This window comes from Phacochoerus africanus, chromosome 4, assembly GCF_016906955.1.
Source record: "Phacochoerus africanus isolate WHEZ1 chromosome 4, ROS_Pafr_v1, whole genome shotgun sequence".
Lineage (NCBI taxonomy): Eukaryota > Metazoa > Chordata > Mammalia > Artiodactyla > Suidae > Phacochoerus > Phacochoerus africanus.
The window spans coordinates 86,070,461-86,091,122 of NC_062547.1; the positions used below are offsets into that span (position 1 = coordinate 86,070,461).

At 45.1% G+C, this 20,662-nt stretch overlaps 1 pseudogene; it reads left to right on the forward strand.

Moving 5' to 3' along the window:
- Positions 1 to 10,996: 10,996 nt before the first annotated feature.
- LOC125124697 (NFU1 iron-sulfur cluster scaffold homolog, mitochondrial-like) lies at positions 10,997 to 16,932 on the forward strand (annotated as a pseudogene).
- Positions 16,933 to 20,662: the final 3,730 nt, after the last annotated feature.

The window sequence follows — 20,662 nt, forward strand, 5'->3', positions numbered from 1 at the left end:
GACCTGGGACAGCACTGCCTTTCTCTGGAAGGCTGGTGTCTTGGCATCAGGGAGGAGAAGGGGCACACGAGGGTTCTTCCATTAGGAAATCTGCCTGGTTCTCCTGGAGATAAAAAAGGGTCTCTCTCCATAGGCTTTCAGTTCTGAGGCCCCTATTGTGTAGCAGACTGGATTGCTTAAGTCAGCGGTTCTCAATCTGAGGTGATTTTGCACACGCAACTCCCCCCCCCCCCCCGCACCAGGGGCATTTGCTAAACCTGGAAGCATTTTTGGTATTAATCATTGGGCATTGGAGGGATGCTGGTGGCTTCTAGTGGACAGAGGGCAGGGCTGCTGCTGAACATCCCACCATGCACAGGCCAGCCCCCCCAGCAGAGAATGACCCAGCCCCAAATGTCAAAAGTGCCAGGGGTGAGAAACCCTATTCTAAAGGATGGCTTTTGTTCCTTTTTTGAAGTCTCACAATTATGAAGAATAATTTATTATTTTATAATCAAAAAATAAAAGTTATTTTAAATATAAATACTGTAAATACTTGAGATTTCCCAAGAATCATCTCCTTTCATTATAACAGTGTTGGCACATAGTAGGTAGTCAATACCTATTTGGGCAATGAATGAATGAAAGGCATTCTGCGCTAGTGTCCCTTATTTAATTGGTTATAAGTGGTTACTTCTTTCATTGAGGCAGTATGCCGCTCTTTTGGGGGGAGGCGGGCAGTTACTGGACAGTCCATTCATTCATTCATTCATTCATTTTTCTGCTTTTGGCTTTAGCACATGGGCTCCTGACTCCAGTTGCACTTTATTGAATAAAATGTCAGTTTGCTGGTAAGGTTGGCCTCTCTCTTTTCTCAACCCCAGAGCTGTTATTTGGGTGGATTTGACTGGGTGAAACTCTGATCCATCTGTATAAGAACCAGGTTTGATATTGATTTGGATTATAGCCATAAAGCTGTTCTTCACTGAGACACACTTTATAATTGAAAAATTGAATTGTAGCATGTAGCCCTTAGTCAAAAAAATCCCAAACTTAAGAATTTCGTGGAGTTCCCGTCATGGCGCAGTGGTTAACGAATCCGGCTAGGAACCATGAGGTTGTGGGTTCGATCCCTGGCTTCGCTCAGTGGGTTAAGGATCCCGTGTTGCTGTGAGCTGCGGTGTAGGTCGCAGATGCGGCTTGGATCCCGCGTTGCTGTGGCTTTGGTGTAGGCTGGTGGCTAGAGCTCTGATTAGATCCCTAGCCTGGGAACCTCCATATGCCGTGGGGAGTTGCCCCAGAAAAGGAAAAAAAAAAAAAAATTCATATTGTTCAAAACACAGGAAGCCAGGTGGAATCTTGACTTACTCCTGGTGCTCCTCAGAACCAACCAGAATTGCTGAAGGCCCCCATGGCTCCGTGGACTTTGGTTCTCCCATAGGACCAATGGTTTCGTTTTTATGGCATTGTCACCACCTGAAATTCCATCAGCTGTTGTGTACTTGTTTTACCGTCTGTTTTCTCTTCTAAACATGAGTTCTCTAAGGGCAAGGACTTTCTTATTCACTGCTGTATCCTCAGTGTCTAGAATGGTGCCTGGCACCTGGGAGGCACTTCATAAATATTTGTTGAATGAGCAGATGGCCAAGACTGAATGGCCCACCTAAGGCCATAAGGAGCCCAGTCAGGAGAACCAGCCAGGAACCACCAGGTCCAGGCCCTCTCAGGTGACCTACCCCAGCTCCCTTAACAAATACACCTTAGGGGTACAAGGCAAGCTCTCCTAACACTGCGGAGCTGCCCACAGAGGCTCAGGAGCACAAGAGTCTAAGGTGGCATCCCCGTCTCACAGGTAGGTGGGGCTGCTAGGGGGGTGATCTGGTGACATGACACATGGGGTGACTGACCTGGTTGGCCCGGGACCGAGGAGTTTCCTTGAATGCAGGTCTCTTCAGCATAAACGAGAGGCAAGTCCCACATAAACTGGGGTGAATTGGTCACCCTGAGACGACAGCGTTCAGTGAAAATCCCTGGTGCCCTCAGTGATGCTTCCTCTAGGAATTGCTTTCACGTGTCAGGGAATCATAGGCTCTCAGTGGTGGACGCAAGAGACCTCAAGGATCCCTGAGCCTAGAAGTTATAGACTCTTCTGTCTGCATGAAGTGGTGGATATGGGGGCTGGGTAAATTGGGGAGCAGTTGTCCCTTGTAAAAGGAGGTGGCCACACTCAACTCGAGGTGAATGTTGACCTGTGGGAATGAGAGCCCATTGGTCCAGCTGGGCTCATTTCTCGAGAAACCCTGAGTGTGCGTGTGCGCGTGTGCATGCGTGTGCGTGTGAGAGAGAGAGAGGGAATGGAAAATCTACTGATTATTAAACATTGATGACTACTTTTTATAAATGTAAACATTCTGCAGTGTAACTGTAACCGCAGGCCAGGTCCAGCTCATAGGCCTGGGGGCTGTTGGCATAGTCCGATGTTTCGTTTTACGTGGGGACATTGAGGCACAGACTACAATGAGTGCAGGGTTAGGAGCGAAGGATGAAGGCCCCTTGCCCAAAAAGTTTTATTTAAAAAAGAAAAAAACATTTTCTATAAAGAACAGTTAATTTGGCAAGAGGGGAAGGGGGGCTTATAAAGGAAATAATTGAGCACCTATTATGTTTCAGACAATCCCTTAATGATTTCACTGTCTAAATTCACCCTCAGTTTTTACAGTCCTTGGAGCAAGTTACTTAATCTTTCTACGCTTGTTTCCTTATGTGTAAACTGAAAATCATAGTAGGTAATTCATGAAGTTGAGGCAAAGCTGAAAGAAATTAATTCCTATGAAATGCTTGAAACGGGATGGTGACCATGTGTTGCGCTCATCGCCATTGAAGTAGGTGCTATCATCATCCTCACTGTACATGTAAAGAAACTGACTTCTGAGAGGTTACTCCAGGTGACCCTGAGCGTCCAGCAGTAAATCAGAACGAAATGTTGGACCCTGATTGTCTGACTGTAATTACCGGGGTGTTTTCCTCTACTCCCCCTCGTTATACAGCTAGGCTGGTGTTATAAATCCAAGATAAGAAGAACCAAAACAGCCCATTTTTCTCCTTTGGTCATCATCGCACAGACAGTCAAGGTCAGAAGTTAAGTTCTGTGCTATTTCCCTACGCTCTCAGCCGAGTATCCACTGCAGTGATGACAGAGAAAATGTTACCCAGATAGTAAAAGTGGTGGATAACAAAATAATTTTTCCTTGGGCATTCATTATGCAATTGAGGGGGGGGCAGCTAATTTATCTTCCTAATTATGTTTGGCTTAAACCGATTTTAAAATTAGTCTGTTTACCCGGAGCACACACCGATGAACAGCAGGCAGAGGCGGCCTAGAAACATCTTGGGTGGGAGAGGGAAGATACCTTTAGATCTGGAAGTTGCCATGGATAATTTTCATGCAGCTGTGGGAAGGTAGAAGACGGATATGTTGCTGGTGCTCTGAGTATAAATAATTACTGGGATTTGTCGTCGGGAATGTTTTCAGGATTTTAAGTATAAGGCTATGGATTGCAGACCCAGAGAGCTGAATGGACCTCAGGCTCCTTGTTTATCCTTTAGCGCTCAGAGTTGAGACAGTCAACAGGGGTACATCAAACAAGGAGATGAAAAAGGAGGGCTAGCTGGAGGTGACTCCAGGAGTTTCCTTTCAATAGATACCCAACCAAGATTAAATGACTCTTAGTGCTGTGAATTATGCCAGGGGCTCAGGACACCAAGGTAAATAAGGCCATTGTCTTACCCTGTGGAATTCCACACTCTATTAGGAACAGACTTGTAAACAGAAATCACAGCCCAGTGGGATCAAGGTTATAAAAAAGATACCCTCGGAGTGGCACGGAAGAGACGGTGACAGTGGTGACCATCTCTCTCTCTCGTGTCAGGAAGAGGAGCCCTCCTCCCCTGCTCTTCCTCTGCCCTCTTGGTGTTGGGGGTGGGGAGGAGGAGCCCTTCCAGGCCCAGCAGCGCTGGTTCCTGGCTGGTTCAGCCAATGGGAGACAGTGGTGCCAGATAGGAGGGCAGCAGAGGCAACTCCACGCTTCTCCCCTGTTCCTTCAAGCACTTGGGTCTCTGCCATGACTCCACGTCCGACTATAGGGGCCCCTTGGGGTACAGCTTGCACAGGGTGGTCATAGCCCCTAGGCTCTGGTCCCCTCTGATTGCCCTTCTAGCTTCTTGCTGGTGCTCCTCTCTGGTTTACCTCACTGTCCCCTGGTTGGTGACGCAGTGCTTTTCCATCACCTGCTTTGAAACCAATCCCCTGCACCAAATTCACTCCCTGTGACTTCAGAAGGTAGTTTGGGTATTTCTAGGTGGGCTCTGACAGATGAAGAGCGTGGCCGCAGGAGCTGACACTTGAGCTGGTTTTTAAAGGGGGACAAGACATTTGCCAAGTAAAGATCTAGAGGATTCCCAAATACCCATGGAAAGTGGGGCACTTGCTCATGGAGATCCGTGGGGAGCCACTGGAGATTTTCAGAAAGGGGATAAAGTGTTCAGGTGTTTTTATGGAGTTCCCACTGTGTGATGCAATGGGTTAATGATCCCGCTTGTCTCTGTGGTGTTGTAGCAGGTTAAGGATCCGGTGTTGCTGCACCTGTGGCTTTCGATCCCTGGGTTGGGAACTTCTGTATGTCCTGGTGCAGCTGAGAAAAGAGGGAAAAAATGTATTCAAGTATTTTAGAAAACTCACCTAACTCTGCTCAGTACGGTTGCTAAAGAAAACAACAGGATGGGCATGCAGCCTAGTTAGGGGCAATCACAGCGATTCAGGTCAGAAGCCATTGAAGCCTGAACCATAACGGCGTGATGGCAAAGAGAGGACACACCCCAGATTTTACACTCTTAATAAACTCCAAGAAAAGAAAGGTCATTTTCCTGCCCATAATAGGTGTTCAATAAAATACTTGTTGACTGAATTATTACTCTAATAACTTCTTCTCTTTCTCTTTTGGAGAGATTATGAAGAATGCTGCTACAGAGATTTAGTACAAGTTTTTGTGTGGACATTGTTTTCATTTCTTTTGGTTGGATACCTTGGAGTAAAATTTCTGGGTCATCTGGTAACTCAGTGTTTAACTGTTTGAGGATCTTTCAGACTGTTTTCCAAAGTGGCTACACCATTTTACATTCCCACCAACAGTGTGCAGGGTGGGTTCTGATTCTTCTATGTCCTTGTCGGCATTTGTTTTTATTTATTTATTTATTTTGTTATAATCACTTTAGGGAATATGAAGTGGAGTTCATTGTGATTGATTTGTCTTTCCCTGTGATTAATGATATTGAGTATACTTTCATGTGCTTATCAGACACCTGTTTATCTTTGGGAAAATGTCACTTCAGGTCCTTTGCCCATTTAGAAAACCTCACTTAGGCCCTTCTTTCCCCACATTTCTTCCCTCTCGGTTAGAACCCAAGGTGCCATGGTAATATCTGACCTGTCCTGTGGAGCCAGGTACACAAAGTCTCTAGGGTTCTGCTTCCCCTTTTCAGGGCATCGTGGGGTTTACACCACTCTACTCTAGAGAAGCCCTCTATTTCCTTAATGTCCCTCTGAAGTAGAGCCATTCAATTAGCAGGTATTTATTGAGCCATTACATACTAATAGCTGACATTTACCAAGCACTTACAATGGTCAAGTGCTGTGCTAAACACTTGCTGTGCATTGATCGCACCCCTCATTACCGCCCAGCGAAGTGGTGCTGCTTTTGTCCTCATTTTACAGATAAAGAAGACACACAGAGGCCAAGGAATTTGCTACAGTCACGCAGCTAGTAAGTGGCAGAGTTGGAATTCATACCGGGGTATCTGACTCTGGAGGCCAGGTGTTGCACCACTAGGCAATGCTGCCTAGCCCTGCATGCTGTATGCAGCTGGGGATATAAAGAAGTGTCAGGTAAATCTGTGGGGAAGAAAGATGTGATTACACACAGAGTCAACCTTGATGCTAAAAATATAAAGGAATGCAAGGCAACAAAGGAAAATCTGCCGTAAACCAGAATGTGATTATTGCTGCGAGGGATAAGGAGGGAGATCATCGCAGACTAGGGTAATCAAGGGAGGCTTAAGGAAGGAGTGAAGGTCTGACATGTGATTTTCCTGCTGGTTAAGGAGACAGGCTGAATGCCTTTGAAACAAAGTAAGAACAACTTGGAAGTCATTAGTAGACTGATGCAGAGCGCAGCAGGGAAGTAAAGAAAGGAGCGACTGGTTAGTAAGGACTGAAAAAAGGCATCTGAGTGATCATCCAGCCCTGAGCTCCCCCGTGGCTGGAGCCTGGAACAGATGGCCTCTGGGTGGAATATCTTTACTAACTTCTCTGCTGGACACCCATGGCAGGCTCATCTCATGCATATGCATATTTTAGGTTAAAATAGCCCTTTTCTGGGACTCCAGTTTTCCCTTAGGAGTGGCCTCTTCCTACTCTTTTTTTTTTACACACATCACCTGTGATCACAGCAGGGGAGACAGGTCCCACACAACCAAGAAGGAGGTACCATCCCCCCAGTCCCTCCTGGGGATGATGGAATGGCAAGCATCACAGGAGACCTGAGTTAACTTACTTGATGGCTTGTTCGTTACATACCCCAGGAACGTGGCCCCAGCGGGATAAAGTTGGAGAGGCTGAGCATGGAGGTAAGACAATGCCTGCTTACTCCCTGACATAAAATGTGTATCTTTTTAGTCTGTCTCTTATTCCTTCTCTTGGGGAAGTCCTCCCCTACTCTCTTGGTTCTAAGTGGGACTCAATCAAATATACTGCTGCAGAGGAGAGGGTATAACCTAGCTGGCCAGTCACATGACTCCATCCCCCAGGCTGGTGACACGGATGTCCTTTGTTCTCCAGCCGTCATGGTTGGGTATGCCCACCATAGTTCCCTAGACATCCTGTTAAAGCAAAAGGGCTTTGGATATATGTCGACAGTTTTCATTCTAGGAAGATGCTACCTACCACACACACATCCAGAGATCTGAAAATATCTTTTTCTCCCAGTCCTCACCAAACTGAAGTATTTATTTTTAAAAATCAATTTGATAAATAATAAAAATGTCATTATACTCATTTATATTTCTTTGATTTATAAAGAGTTGGAGTCTTTTTCATACCTACTGGCCATTTGTATTTCTTCTTTTATGAATTATTCTTTTGGGTGCTTTTCCACTTGTCTACGGGTATGTACATATTTTCCTTACTGATTTGTAAGAGTTCTATGTATATTAGAACCTCACAGATTTGTCTGTCTTAGATGTTGCAATTATTCTCACTGTCATTTTCCTTGATGTTTGTGATGAAACTTTTTCAGTGTAATTACAATGTAAGTTATATACAATAAAATGCATCGACTTTGTGTGCAATTCAGTGAGTTTTGATAAATGTATATACTCACGTAGCCATGACCACCATCAAGAGATGGAACATTTCTGTCACCCTGCAAAACTCCCCTGTGCCATTTTTCATGGATCGAAATTCCAACATTTTAGATTCATTTTTCCTGTTCTAGGACTTCATATAAATGGAATCAAACAATATATACATTTTTCCACAAAGCATGATGTTTCTGAGATTCATCCATGTCGTTGTGTTCTCAAAATAAAGAAGAAGATGAAAAAGCAAGTTGTAGGTTGTGAAAAAATATTTTTTAATATGTGTGTCTGATAAAAGGACTGGTATCATGGATGCTTTTCATTTACAAACTTTTTTTTTAGTTTTTACAAAGTCAAATGTATAGTCTTTTTCTTAATGCTGATGTCTTTAGTGTTATTCTTAGGAAGACATTGTTATCCCCAGTATTATACAACTATTCTTTTATAATTTGAGGCTTTTTTTCTTTCTTTCTTTCTTTCTTTTTTTTTTTTTTGCTTTTTTGGGCATATGGAGGTTCCTAGGCTAGGGGTTGAATGAGAGCTACAGCTGCTGGCCTACACCACAACCACAGCAATGCTGAATTCTTAACCCACTGAGTGAGGCCAGGGATCAAACCCGCAACTTCATGGTTCCTAGTTGAATTCGTTTCCACTACACCACAATGGGAACTCAAATTTGAGGCACTTTTATAGTGATAAAATTTTAAATCAAAAATTAAAATTAAATCTAAAATGAAAGCATTAAAATCTTTAATCTACCTGAATTATCTTTCAAAAATGTAAGCAAATTATCCCAATACCATTTATTGATATTCCATCCTCTCCCTCCTCCAATTTAAAATGATTACTGAATATTCAAAAAGTTTGGATATTTTGGCCAATTCTGGCCCTTTTATTTTGTTTTTCAGCCTTGGAACAGCTGAATACTCTTAGCAGTGCTACTATCTTTTCTGTTTTGTACCCTGTGAATCCTGTCTTCTCTCTCTGTCCCCTTTTGTTTCTCTTTCTTTTCCTTTCCCCCCAGTGATGTGTTGAAATATAATTAAGCCATCCACCCTTCCCCACCAAATCATCTTGATGTTATCTTTGAGTTTAGTGAGCATACATTTTCTTTTTCCCTCCTAAATTTACTGAGGAATAATTGACAAGTATAATTGTATGTATGTAAAATGTACAGTGTGATGATTTTTAATGGCCACATCCATGGCATATGGAAGGTCCCTGGCCCGGGATTGAATCTGAGCTGCAGCTGCAACAACACCGGATCCTTTAACCTACCACCTCAGGCCAGGGATCAAACCCACACCTCTGCAGCAACCGAAACCACTGCAGTCAGTTTCTTAACCCACCACACCACAGTGGGAACTCCTATGATGATTTGATATATATATATATTGTGGAATGATCACCAAGACCAAGATAATTTATACGTTTATCACTGGTGAGAATATTCTTTATTTTAATATTGAGGGTGTGTTTACTTGGTAAGAGTAAGGCAGAAACAGGAATATTAAAGCTTATAGAGGAGTTTCCTGGTGGCCTAGCAGTTAAGGATCCAGTGTTGTTCTTGCTGAGGCTCAGGTCACTGCTGTGGCATGGGTTTGATTCCTGGGCCAGGAATTTTTCTGCCTGCCACAGATACAACCAATGAAATGAAATCTATTTGCTAAAAAAAAAGCTAATAGGAAGCCAGCCCATTACTACCCAATAATTCAGTGTTCCTGATCTTACCAATGAGTAGAGATAAAATGAGCCACTTTTTAAGACCACAGGAGTCTAATTTGTAAATTGCCTTTCCCAGGATACAAGTCTATAGGTAGGGCCCAAATAATTATTAATCATTCATAATAGTTCTTAGTCATGATTGACTCCTTTGCACAATGAATTGATTCCCATGTTTGCTTTAACCAGACCTAAGGTCTAAACAGACTTTACTTCAAATAAAGAAGACAGGTTAAAAGGGAGCATTAATCTTACTTATGGGAAAGTTACAGTAAAATGATCTCTGTGTAACTTTTCTTTTCTTCCTTTCCTTTCCTTTCCTTTCCTTTCCTTTCCTTTCCTTTCCTTTCCTTTCCTTTCCTTTCCTTTCCTTTCCTTTCCTTCCTTCCTTCCTTCCTTCCTTCCTTCCTTCCTTCCTTCCTTCCTTCCTTCCTTCCTTCCTTCCTTCCTTCCTTCCTTCCCTCCCTCCCTCCCTTGCAGTATATTGAAGTTCCTGGGCCAGGGATGGAACCTGTGCCTCAGCAGCAACCCAGGCCACTGCAGTGACAGTGCTTGATTCTTAACCCACTGAATCACCAGGGAACTCCTGTGTAACTATTAGTAGCAGCTTGCCATTGATTTTACCCATGAGGCAAGCATATAAATAAACACCAAGAGAAAGAGCAAATAGAATACCTTCTGAACTCAATTTTGTGATAGGAATGAGGGTCAGAGATAAAATTATGATGACCCTAAACAGACACAGCAACCCGGGAAGAAATGGAGTTGGAGAAATGGCCCGTATGGCATTCCTGCCCCCCCTCAGTGTAATGTCTCTCTCTGTATTTCTTTTGTCTTTGGGGAGATTTTGGTTTAGTTTATTTAAGGATAGGATTCTTACATAGAGTGTTTACATGGCTCAGTTGAAGTAATAGACAAGAACACTTTGCAAAGGCTGGCATGCTTGAAAAATTTAAGGTATTATTATCATGCTTCTGAAAGTATAAAGACTAAAGAAAGGTTATTATCTACTGAAAACTGTTGATAGTGGGACTTATAAAAAAATCTTCATTTCCCCTTTGAAAACCACTACTAACAATGTGGTACAAATTTTTTTTTCCAGTCACAGTTTATAAAACAAAAACTCTCACTCACAAGGATACAATAAGGAGTTTCTTTTCCCCAGTTCTTTGGGTCTGGCTCAAGGACTGGTTAAGCAGCTGTTTTGCAAAAGCTGACCTCTCTCCTTCCCCCTGCTTCCTAGTCTGTGCCCAATTGGCCAGCAAATTAATAAGGCTTAATGTCATCTAGTCTTTGAGTCAGGAATTAATAAACCATAGTCTCATAAAAAATTGTTTATATGCTTATGATGTATGAATTCACACTTTAAAGGCTCCATATTCTGTTTTATAAGCAGAGCTTCTACACCAGCTCTAGCTTTCCCCACGGATCCTGTGGCCTTGTGGTCCCATGGCCTTGTGGTCTTCTTTGTACTCTGGTGTCATCTGTTAAGGACACTGAAGGTCAACTTCTAATCTTACTTTCTGGTAAATAAATGGCCTCCATGGCCAGGATGAACCTCTCAATAGTTCAATGCCTTGGAGTCAGGTGAAAAGCTAAAAGGAGGGTCCTTGGAGGAGGAAGAGAGAGCGGATAGCCCATGGTTGGCTTCCAGTTAAAATAATTGGCATGTCATGCTTCCTCCGTTTGGAAGGTGTGACACTTTCAAAACCAGCCAGCACTGTGAGACTTGATCCCAGCTCTTTGACAGACTAGCCAGGTGGGCATTGCTCAGTCTGGTAGCATGTGTTTCTTGACCCCTTTAGTTTGTAACAGGGGCAGTAATGTCTGTGGTGCACCTCTCACAGGGTCATTCTAAAATTTGTGTGTAGGCTTCTGGACTAAGATGGCATTGACAGCCCACCTGGGCTGGGGAGCTGCTGCAGCTGCCACGGGGCTGGGGAGGTGATTCTGTCATATGATGAATCCATATACTATTAAGAAACAGCCTCTGCATCAGTTTGTCCAGAGACCACCTTTTCCATTACCTGCAAGCTTATGTAGCCCAGTGAAATACATGTTTATTCAAACACAAGCTACTCCAAATCCCAGCAGTTTAAAGTTTATTCCTGGAAAACCAGTTCTTGAGACAGAGACCATGATTTTCCCATACCAGCTGCATTTTGCTCCCCTCTGGCTAGGCAGTTATTTAGGATTGAAGGAGTAAAAAGTGTCTTCTTTGGGCCAGATATCATCACTATCACAAAGGAAAATGAGGAGTTAGTTTGGAATTGACTAAAACCAGATATTTATGCTACAATTATGGATTTCTTTGCATCTAGCTTACCTTTAGTTACCGAAGAAACACCTTTAGGAGAAGCAGGATCTGAAGATGATGCTGAAGTGGTGGCAGGGATTAAGGAATTGTTAGATACAAGAATACGACCAACTGCGTAGGAAGATGGAGGAGATGTAACCTATAAAGCCTTTGCAGATGGCATCGTACAGCTGAAACTCCAAGGTCCTTGTACCAGCTGCCCCAGTTCAATCATTATTCTGAGAAGTGGAATTCAAAACATGCTGCAGTTTTATATTCTAGAAGTAGAAGTTGCAGAACAGGTTATGGGTGATGAATCAGATGAAAAAGAAGCAAACTCATCTTCAAGTAATTTGAGTTTTCTTTGAGCCCAGCAGTCATACGTGTTGGTAGTATATACTAACCTTTTATTATTCATCTGCTAAGGAATTTGAAGATTCAGAAAATATGCCCTTTCTTCAGGAAAAAAAAAAAAAGTGGTGTGTAATAACAAATGGATTAGGGCTTCGTACAGTACCAGACACCATATATTCTTTTAAGGATGATGCCCTTTGATCTGCTCACTGGGGAAAACAAAAGCACTAAGTGTCTTGAAATCCAGAGGTCAGGGTTTTAGCTCTGCTTGTACTTGCTCAGTCCTTCACCCAACATTTCCAGTATGTGTTTACCAAGAAAATGTCTAGAGTGGAGAACCGAGGAGAACCGCTAGCTCCCAGCTTTGAAGTCAACTTGTGGGACCCAAGAGAGATAGTATGTGCAGTAACCTTATGGCTAAAACTCTCCATTGCTGCCCTTCTCCTCTCTTACGCTTCAGACCTCTACCCCCTCCCCGCAGGCCCACAGCCTCACATTCCCAGAATTGTGTTGGACTTACCAGAATCACCCCAAGTAGAATGTGTGTGCTTTGGGAGTGGGGGTTGGGGGTGGGGAAGGGTACAGGGCTCTCTGGTGGGGGAAGGACAAAGCAGGAGTGACCAGCGAGGGAGTGTCCGAAGGTACCCCAGCAAAGTGGCTTTGGAAAGGCACAGCAGAGCTTTGGGGAGGTCCCACGGACCTCTCCCCACATCTGTGCAGTTGGATATCGGCACTCCCAGCTGACCACAGATCTGGCTTCTGAGCCCAGGAGGGGCAAGATGATGGTACACCGAGGGATGCTCAGCAGCTGGTTCAATGGGGGACGAGGCAATAAGTGGAGCCCTGATTTGTAGTGTTTACCAACTTCTCTGGTGTAAATACTCCCACCCACCCTGGCCGAGTTCAAGCTACCTGTATGATGTCATTGGACACAGAGGTGGGAAAAGATGTGCAGTGACACACCAGATGTAGTCTTCCCACCATGGAGACCCATAGACATCAGTAACTTCAAGTTCCCAGATGAGTGAGTGTAATAGAATAATTAGGAATGATGAGATTTAGATATCAGGTACCCATTTTTTTTTTAATTTTTTATGTGTTCTGTCAATTTCTGCTGTACAGCAAAGTGACCCAATTTGTGTGTGTGTGTGTGTGTGTGTGTGTGTGTATACACACAAGCATTCTTTTTCTTAGATTGTTCCTCCATCATGTTCTATCACAAGTGGCTAGATATAGTTCCCTGTGCTATACAACAGGATCTCATTGCTTATCCACTCCAAATGCAATAGTTTCCATCTACTAACCCCAAACTTCCAGTCCATCCCACTCCCTCCCCCTCCCCCCTTGACAACCACAAGTCTATTCTCTATGTCCATGAGTTTTTTTTTTTCCCCTGTAGATAGGTTAATTTGTGCCATATATCAGATTCCTGGTACCCTTGCTTTAATAGAATTTATTTAATTATGTGCCTGTTTAAGATAACTTTTAATAATGGTAGTGTTTAACAGCAATGTGGCAAAATTCCTGAAATTTTGACCCTCGGCTCTATGAGCCACGGACAAGCTGAGTTCAGAGGAGAAGGACAAAACACTGTATGTTAGTGGAACATCCAAACTCTAAGCAGGATGCAAGGCTCCTGCCTCCTATTTTATCCCCTCCCCTGGCAGGACAAGAGACCTAAAATAGGTCTGAAACAAACAGCTGGGCTTCCTTAACTATCACACCAAAAAATAGAATAACAACAATAACAAAAACCAGACCTTCACCCAGCTGGCGTAAAATCTCCCCCTTACCTCATGGTTAACCCATATCCACCTAGCAGAGAACAGGTGTGAGAGGAAGGCTGAGCTTTGACACATACGGAAGATGAGAACTTGAACGGTGTTGAAACAGATAGGGACTATCAGAGAAGGTTCTAGAAGCCAGGAGTGGTATTTGGATGCTGAATACTTAGACTAAGGAGAGGAAACAGGGAAGGTGATGGGAGAAACCAACACTTCTCCTTCACGGTTCTGCTCTCGGCCAGTTCTGGCACAATTTTTGAAGAACCATATTCCCTCTTGAGATTCTTATGGGAAAGGAAAAAACTTTCTGTGGTCTCGGAAACATGGCTTATGAAAGAGATCTCCCAGCATTCAGGCCACAGAGCCGGCCTCAGCAGCCACAATGAGACACAAAATGAGACGTGCCTGAGGTCTGGATCCTACCAAACCCTGCCCTGCTGAGTGCACATGGGGAGGAAAATGACCAAAGGCCATTTCAGCCCATTATCAGTCCAATCTACTTCTTCAACAGAAGCAGAGTTAGAAGTCTAATTCTAAAAATAACATTGTAATCTGTCCTGGAATAGTCACATCTATCTGAAGCCAGCATGCCCAGCGATTGCATTTGGAATGGATAAGCAATGGGATCCTGCCGTGTAGCACTGGGAACTCTGTCTGGTCACTTGTGATGGTGCATGATAATGGGAGAAAAAAAGTGTATATACATGTATGTGTGACTCGGTCACCTTGCTGTGCAGTAGAAAATTGACAGAACACTGTAAATCAGCTATAATGGAAAAAAAATCACTATAGATTTTTTTTTTTTTTAAAAACCCTTCATGCCTATGTGCATGCCTGCATATGTGTGTGTAGGGTGGGGTGAGGGAATGAACACTGTCTTACATGTGTATATGCAACAGTGATTTCCTTACCCATTTTATGTTTCCGTTCAAGGCAGCAGAGCAGATGCAATGCTGGAGAGTGGGGGAGGAGGGAACAGGGACCAGCACTGCTGTGTCCCCACAGGACCCAGCGTCTTCCACGGGTTATCCACGCCGTGCTCACCAGCCTCCGAGGCAAGTCAAGTTGAGCAGCCAGGAAGGGGCAGAACTGTATTTTACACTTATCTCCTGGACACAAAGGCTACTCTCTTTTCCCAGTGTTCCGCTGTTGCTAATCACGTCCTTCAGACCAGACCAGAGATGTCCAGAGCTGGATCCTGCTCATCTCAGTACGCCCTCCCCTGGAATGGTCCCCGGCACAGAGGAGAGGTCATGTTACATGTATCGTATTAAACTCCCATTAAATGGGTAGTGATTTCAGAACAAAGACTTATCATCTCAGTGTTTGACAGACTGTCAATTAGGAACAGACTCCACACTCATCCTAGGTTGGATGATAACCCCCAAGAGTCAAGACATAAAACCAGATAAAGACCAACCCCAGTCTTTCCACCCTTATTTACAGACATTGGTTTATTCATAAGTGTGGCACCGCTTGTCAGCATTCCTTGGTGTGCTTTGAAGTCAAATGCCCTTTGATGAAAACAGGGTGTTAGACCGTAGACCAGACCATGTCTGTTTTTGGCTTTGGTGCACAGGGATGCTGAATACTTGGAGAAAATCTAATAGAGGAATAGCTAGATTTATAAAGAATGTTTTTACTACGGAATTATTTACCATGGGGTCCCTTTAGAGCATCACAATCCAGACTATGTTTAAAATATGAATCAGTTTCCCCTGGCTGATTGGCACACTGCTTTTCAGCAGCACCTCTGAGTTAAGCGAGCCGCAGAGACCACCATCTATACCAGCTGGTTCCTGTGCAAGAGGGCACTCATCTCTCCCCTTCTGTACTTTCCTTCCTCTTCTGCAGGAAGAGAAATGTCACCTCCATAGTTTCCTAGGCAGTCTGGTGAAGGGACAAGCTGGCTGCCCCTGAGAAGGGAAATTTGAGTGGAAGAAAACAGAGGAATTCCTGTCGTGGCTCAGTGGTAGCGAACATGACTAGTATCCATGAAGATGTGGGTTCGAATCCTTGCCTGGCTCAATGGATTAAGGATCTGGTGTTTGTTGCTGTGAGCTGTGGTGTAGGTCGTAGATGTGGCTCAGATCTGGCATGGCTGTGGCGTAGGCCAGCAGCTGCAGCTCCTATTTGACCCCTAGCCCAGGAACTTCCATATGCTGCAGTTGTGGCAGAAAGAAAGAAAGGAAAGAAGAAAGAAAGAAGGAGGAAAGGAGAGAAAAGAAGAGAAAGAGAAGAAAGAAGAAAGAAGAAAGAAAGAAGAAAGAGAAAGAAAGAAAAGAAAGAAAGAAAGAGAAAGAAAAAGAAAGGAAGGAAGAAAATGAAGAAAGAAAGAAGAAAAGGAAGAAGAAAAGAAAGAAAGAAAAGGAAAGAAGGAAAGGAAGGAAGAAAGAAAGAGAAAGAAAGAAAAGAAAGAAAAGGAAAGAAAGAAGGAAGGAAAGGAAAGAAGGGAAGGAAGAAAGAAGGAAAGAAAGAAAGAAAGGGAGAAAGAGAGAGAAAGAAAATAGATTGGGGAAGATGAGGGGGTGAGCGAAGGAATTGTGACATCCATCGGCTGAGAGCACCACTGCATCCCAGGAAACGCCCAGCCCAGCAAGTGGTGCCTGCCCTGTGGGACTGCGGACTCTTGAGGGAGAAGAAACGTGGCCCCCACAGCGTCAGAGCCCCCACCTGTTTACACCAACTGGTTTTCACCACCCGAGGGGGTAAATTGAGCTGCCTGTTTAATGATGAGGAAGTGGAGTGGAATGTGAGAATCCTCATTACTGACGTCAAGCTTGCCTTTCATTTTATTTATACCCATGACATTGTGACACGGGATCTAATTTTCCATTGTATTTTTTTCCCCTCTGTTAGGACGCGAGTGATGACAAGTGAATTTGTGCCTGGGCCTGAAAAACAATATTTTTAATTAATGTGAAGCCAGGGTCCTTACAGGATTTGGTGTCTGTCTCTATCTTCCCACCTGGCTGCCTCTCCCTTGATGCTCACCTGACCATCTCAAAGGGCAGAAGGGACCAGGCTCCTCCAGGGCGTGCGCCCCCCACCCCACCAAGAAGTGTGAGCTTGAGGCGTCCACTTGCCCACTGCTCTCTGGTGACAGGCTGTTCCTTCCTGGCACGGGCACTGGAGGGAGGCCAGGGAGCAGTGAGGCTGCACGGCAGCCTTGGCACAGAGCCCTGGCTGCTGTCTGAGCTTGAATCTGGGCTCTGGCACCAGGATCGTGGTTCCAGCTCCCTAACCCAGAACTGCCTGTGCAAGGACTACTCTGCTGCTTGTGCCCTGGTGGGGCCCCACACCTTCTGTCCCTTAGGGGCAGGGCAGGTTCAGGAACAGAGGTGGATGTGGAAAGAAGAGCAGGAGCAGTTCGGGCTCCTTGGCTAGGGCAAAGGTAAGTTAGGTCCCCAAGTGCAGAAGCAGCCTTTGAAGGTGTGTCTAGGCTGGAGGAGAGAGTGGCGTGTGTGTCCAGCAAGTGAACAGAGTGGGCTGTACCCCAGCTCCTCACATGGCACTGGGGCCTCAGCCCCCAAACTGCCTCCCTCCATTGCGTCCCATGGCCTCAACTCCAGATGCAGCATCACTAGTGTGGGGCCCTCTTCCCTCCCTGGGTCCCAGCAGACTAGCCACTATTTCAGGACGGCCTCCTGTCGCCAGCTTTTCAATGTTTTTCAGCCTCTGACCCCAGAGAAATCTCAACTTCCTTGTACTCCGCTCAGAAGATGTTTGTTATTCAGGATTCTGATGCAGACGCCTGATAAGGGAGGCCTCGGGCCTTCCAAGCTAGTAAACCAACAGAGTCTGAGGATTTGAGAGGCCCAAGGACAACCACACCCCGAGAGGTGGCAGGGCGCCAGCTCCTGTCACCTGAAATCTTCCAGGATATTTAGAAATGGGAGTCAGTGAGTTTTCACTGCATTTGCTTCCCATGCTTTGCTTGTTTTGCTTTTGAAAGTAAGGTTTCCAGTAGCACCAATGAAATCGGATCTGTATTTTACTGAGTCTGCAGTAGTTCATACACTTGACTTGGTGTTGCCTTCAACTTCTGGTTAACTCTGTCTGGTTAACTCTTCTGGCTAAACTCTGTCGGTTTAGGTAAAAAATGGCACAGAGTAAACTGTGCTCTAGAAATACAGTGTGGAAAGCCAGAGAGGACACCTCAGAAGCTGTCCTGGGGAGTTCCCCCTTGAGGCTCAGTGGGTAATGAGCCCGACTCGTATCCATGAGGATGCAGATTCGATCCCTGGCCTTGCTCAGTGGGTGAAGGAGCCGGCGTTGCCATGAGCTGCGGTGTAGGTCACAGACATGGCTCAGATCCCAAGTTGCTGTGGCTATGGTGTAGGCCAGTAGCTGTAGCTCTGATTCGCCCCCTAGCCTGGGAACTTCCGTGTGCTGTGGGTGTGGTCCTAAAAAGACAAAGGCAAAAAAAAAAAAAAATGAAGAAGAAGAAAGAAAAAGCTGTCCTGGTGTCTCACCCCTCACTGACCCACCAGGGTAGGAGCTGCTTGGGTCAGAAGGGGCTGCATGTACACAGCTCAGGGCCAGGCCTTTAGAATTCCACTGCAACAGCCCACCTGAGACCCATTCCTGAAAGCCCGTGCCTGTTAAAGTAGCCTGCCTCAAGCGCTGCCTACTAGGTGCTGGGCTGGAGGTGGGGGGCCAAGGGCCAGGGGGTGCAAATGAGACACAGGCCATTTCCATCAGCCAAAACATTACAGATCTAACACAAGGCTGTAGAAATGAATGATGGAGAGAACGAAAGTGGACTCCATGTGCTCAGGATAGAACTAGACCATCTCTTGGTTCCATAGTGGGATACTGGTGTCACTTAGACACCCCTTTCCCAAGGCTCCCTGGAGGGACAAGGGCATGAAATTTGTAGTCAGACAGGCCCATGTTCAAGTCCTTCCTCACGAGCTCTTTGATCTTGGGAAGGTTCTTAAACTCTCTGCGCCTCAGTTTCTACATCTGTGAAAGGGAGACGCCGGGCCTGTCATATAGAGTTACTGTGGGGGTTGAATGAGAAAAGGAAGACAAGTGTGTCTACAGCCTCGAGCACATAGTAGGGCCTCACTTGCCTTCTCCATTTGAACTGGGGATGGGAGAGCCCCACAGAGGATCTGCTTTTTTTAAAAAATTGAAATGTGGAAGTTCCCATCGTAGCTCAGCGGTTAGCAAACCCGACTAGCATCCATGAGGATACAGGTTTGATCCCTGGCCTTGCTCAGTGGGTTAAAGATCTGGTGTTGCCATGAGCTGCAGTGTAGGTCACAGAGGTGGCTCAGATCTGGCTTTGCTGTGGCTGTGGTGTAGGCCGGCAGATACAGCTCCAATTGGACCCCTAGCCTGGAAACCTCCTTATGCCACGGGTGCGTCCCTAAAAAAAAAATTGAAATGTAGTTGATATGTGTTATGTAACAATGTATATATATATTTGGAATATATATTTTCTTTTTCAGATTCTTCTCCATTATGAGTTATTACAAAATATTAAAGATAGTTCCCTGTGCTGTACAGTAGGTCCTTATTGATTATCTAATCTACTCAATGTATAGTGGTGTATATATGTTAATCCCAAACTCCTAATTTATCCCTCTCCCCTCCCTTTCCCCTTTGGTAACCATAGGTTTGTTTTCTATGTCTGTGGCTCTATTTCTATGTTGTAAATAAGTGTATTTGTATCATTTTTAGATTCGACATAGAAGTGATGTCATGGAGTCACTGGCATGGTATTTGCCTTTCTCTGAGTGTGATAATTTCTAGGTCCATCCATGTTGCCGCAAATGGCATGATTTCATTCTTTTTTATGGCTGAGTAGTATTCTACTGTATATATGTGCCCCATCTTGTTTATCCATTCCTCTGTAATGGACATTTATGCTGCTTGCTTGTCTTGATTATTATAATACTGCCACTGTGAACATTGGGGTGCATGTATATTTTCAAACCAGAGTTTCAGTCTTTCTGGATAGATTCCCAGGAGTGGGATTGTGGATCATATGGTAGCTCTATTTTTAGTTTTTTTAAGGAGCCTCCATACTGCTTGCATAGTGGCTGCAGAGAGGGTCTGCTTTTAAGTCTTAGCCCAGCCAAGTGGCTCCACTGCTCTGAGTTTTCTTTATGATAGACTCTGAAGGTTGGGGAAGTGTATGAGGACTGAGTAGATAGGACTGTGCTGATTGAGATGTGGGGTGAAGGGACAGGTGAGCCCCCAGACTCAGGGACACGGTGTGGGGAGAAAAATGGTCTTCTTAAGTAGGGATTAGAAGAGAAGAGCCGAGGAACATGGAAACATGGCTGACCTGACCCTTACCTTGCTCTCCAAGGTGGAGCTGGGTTGGGGGAGGGGCTGCCTCTGCCAGGATACGTCTGCCTTGGAGATTCATGATCTTGTCATGTGGCTGGGGGAGGTAACACTGAGGTATGGTATGGGGTCCATGGTACAGGCTCCCCTGAGCCAGAGTCCCCTGGACAAGGCCCCCGGCCCTTCTCCCATCCCCCACCGCTGTCATGACCCCAGCAGCCAGCTACCTATAATCCTCCGGGAGCTATCCTCGGTCTTCCTGTGTCTTGTGAAGACTGGGGTGGGATGCGCATAGTGAGACACTCCTGTGAGGAGGGAGCGTTCATTAGCCATGGGGAGGAATGTGTGTCTATTGAAAAAATTATTTTTGTGAAGATACTCAAATCCGAACATCTTACCTGTCTAACCAGGCCAAGGTGGAGAGTGAACCTTGATTCCTTCTCATATGCATTAGGCCTCAAAGAGAAGAGCGCGTTGTCGTGTGAACAGAGACACTGAGGCATCTGTGCTGGCTTCAGGGGGGCTCTAAGCAAAAAGCAAGGCTGCTCTGAATCTACCCAGGATCTGAAACTCTCACATAGCTAAGAATTTTGCCCTCCTCCTTGACCATACTGCTTACCCAAGCTACTGATAAACAACAGTGGCCTCTATCTCCTGATCCCCCTCCCTGCTCCACACACACCCCCATTTATTCCTGTGGCTTCTCAGCAATGGAAAGACAAGAGAGGCTGAGACATGGGGTCATGGGTGGCCTTCACTCTGAGTGGGTAAATGAGGCTTGCCTGTCTTTCACGCTGTTGTTCATGTCTAGAGG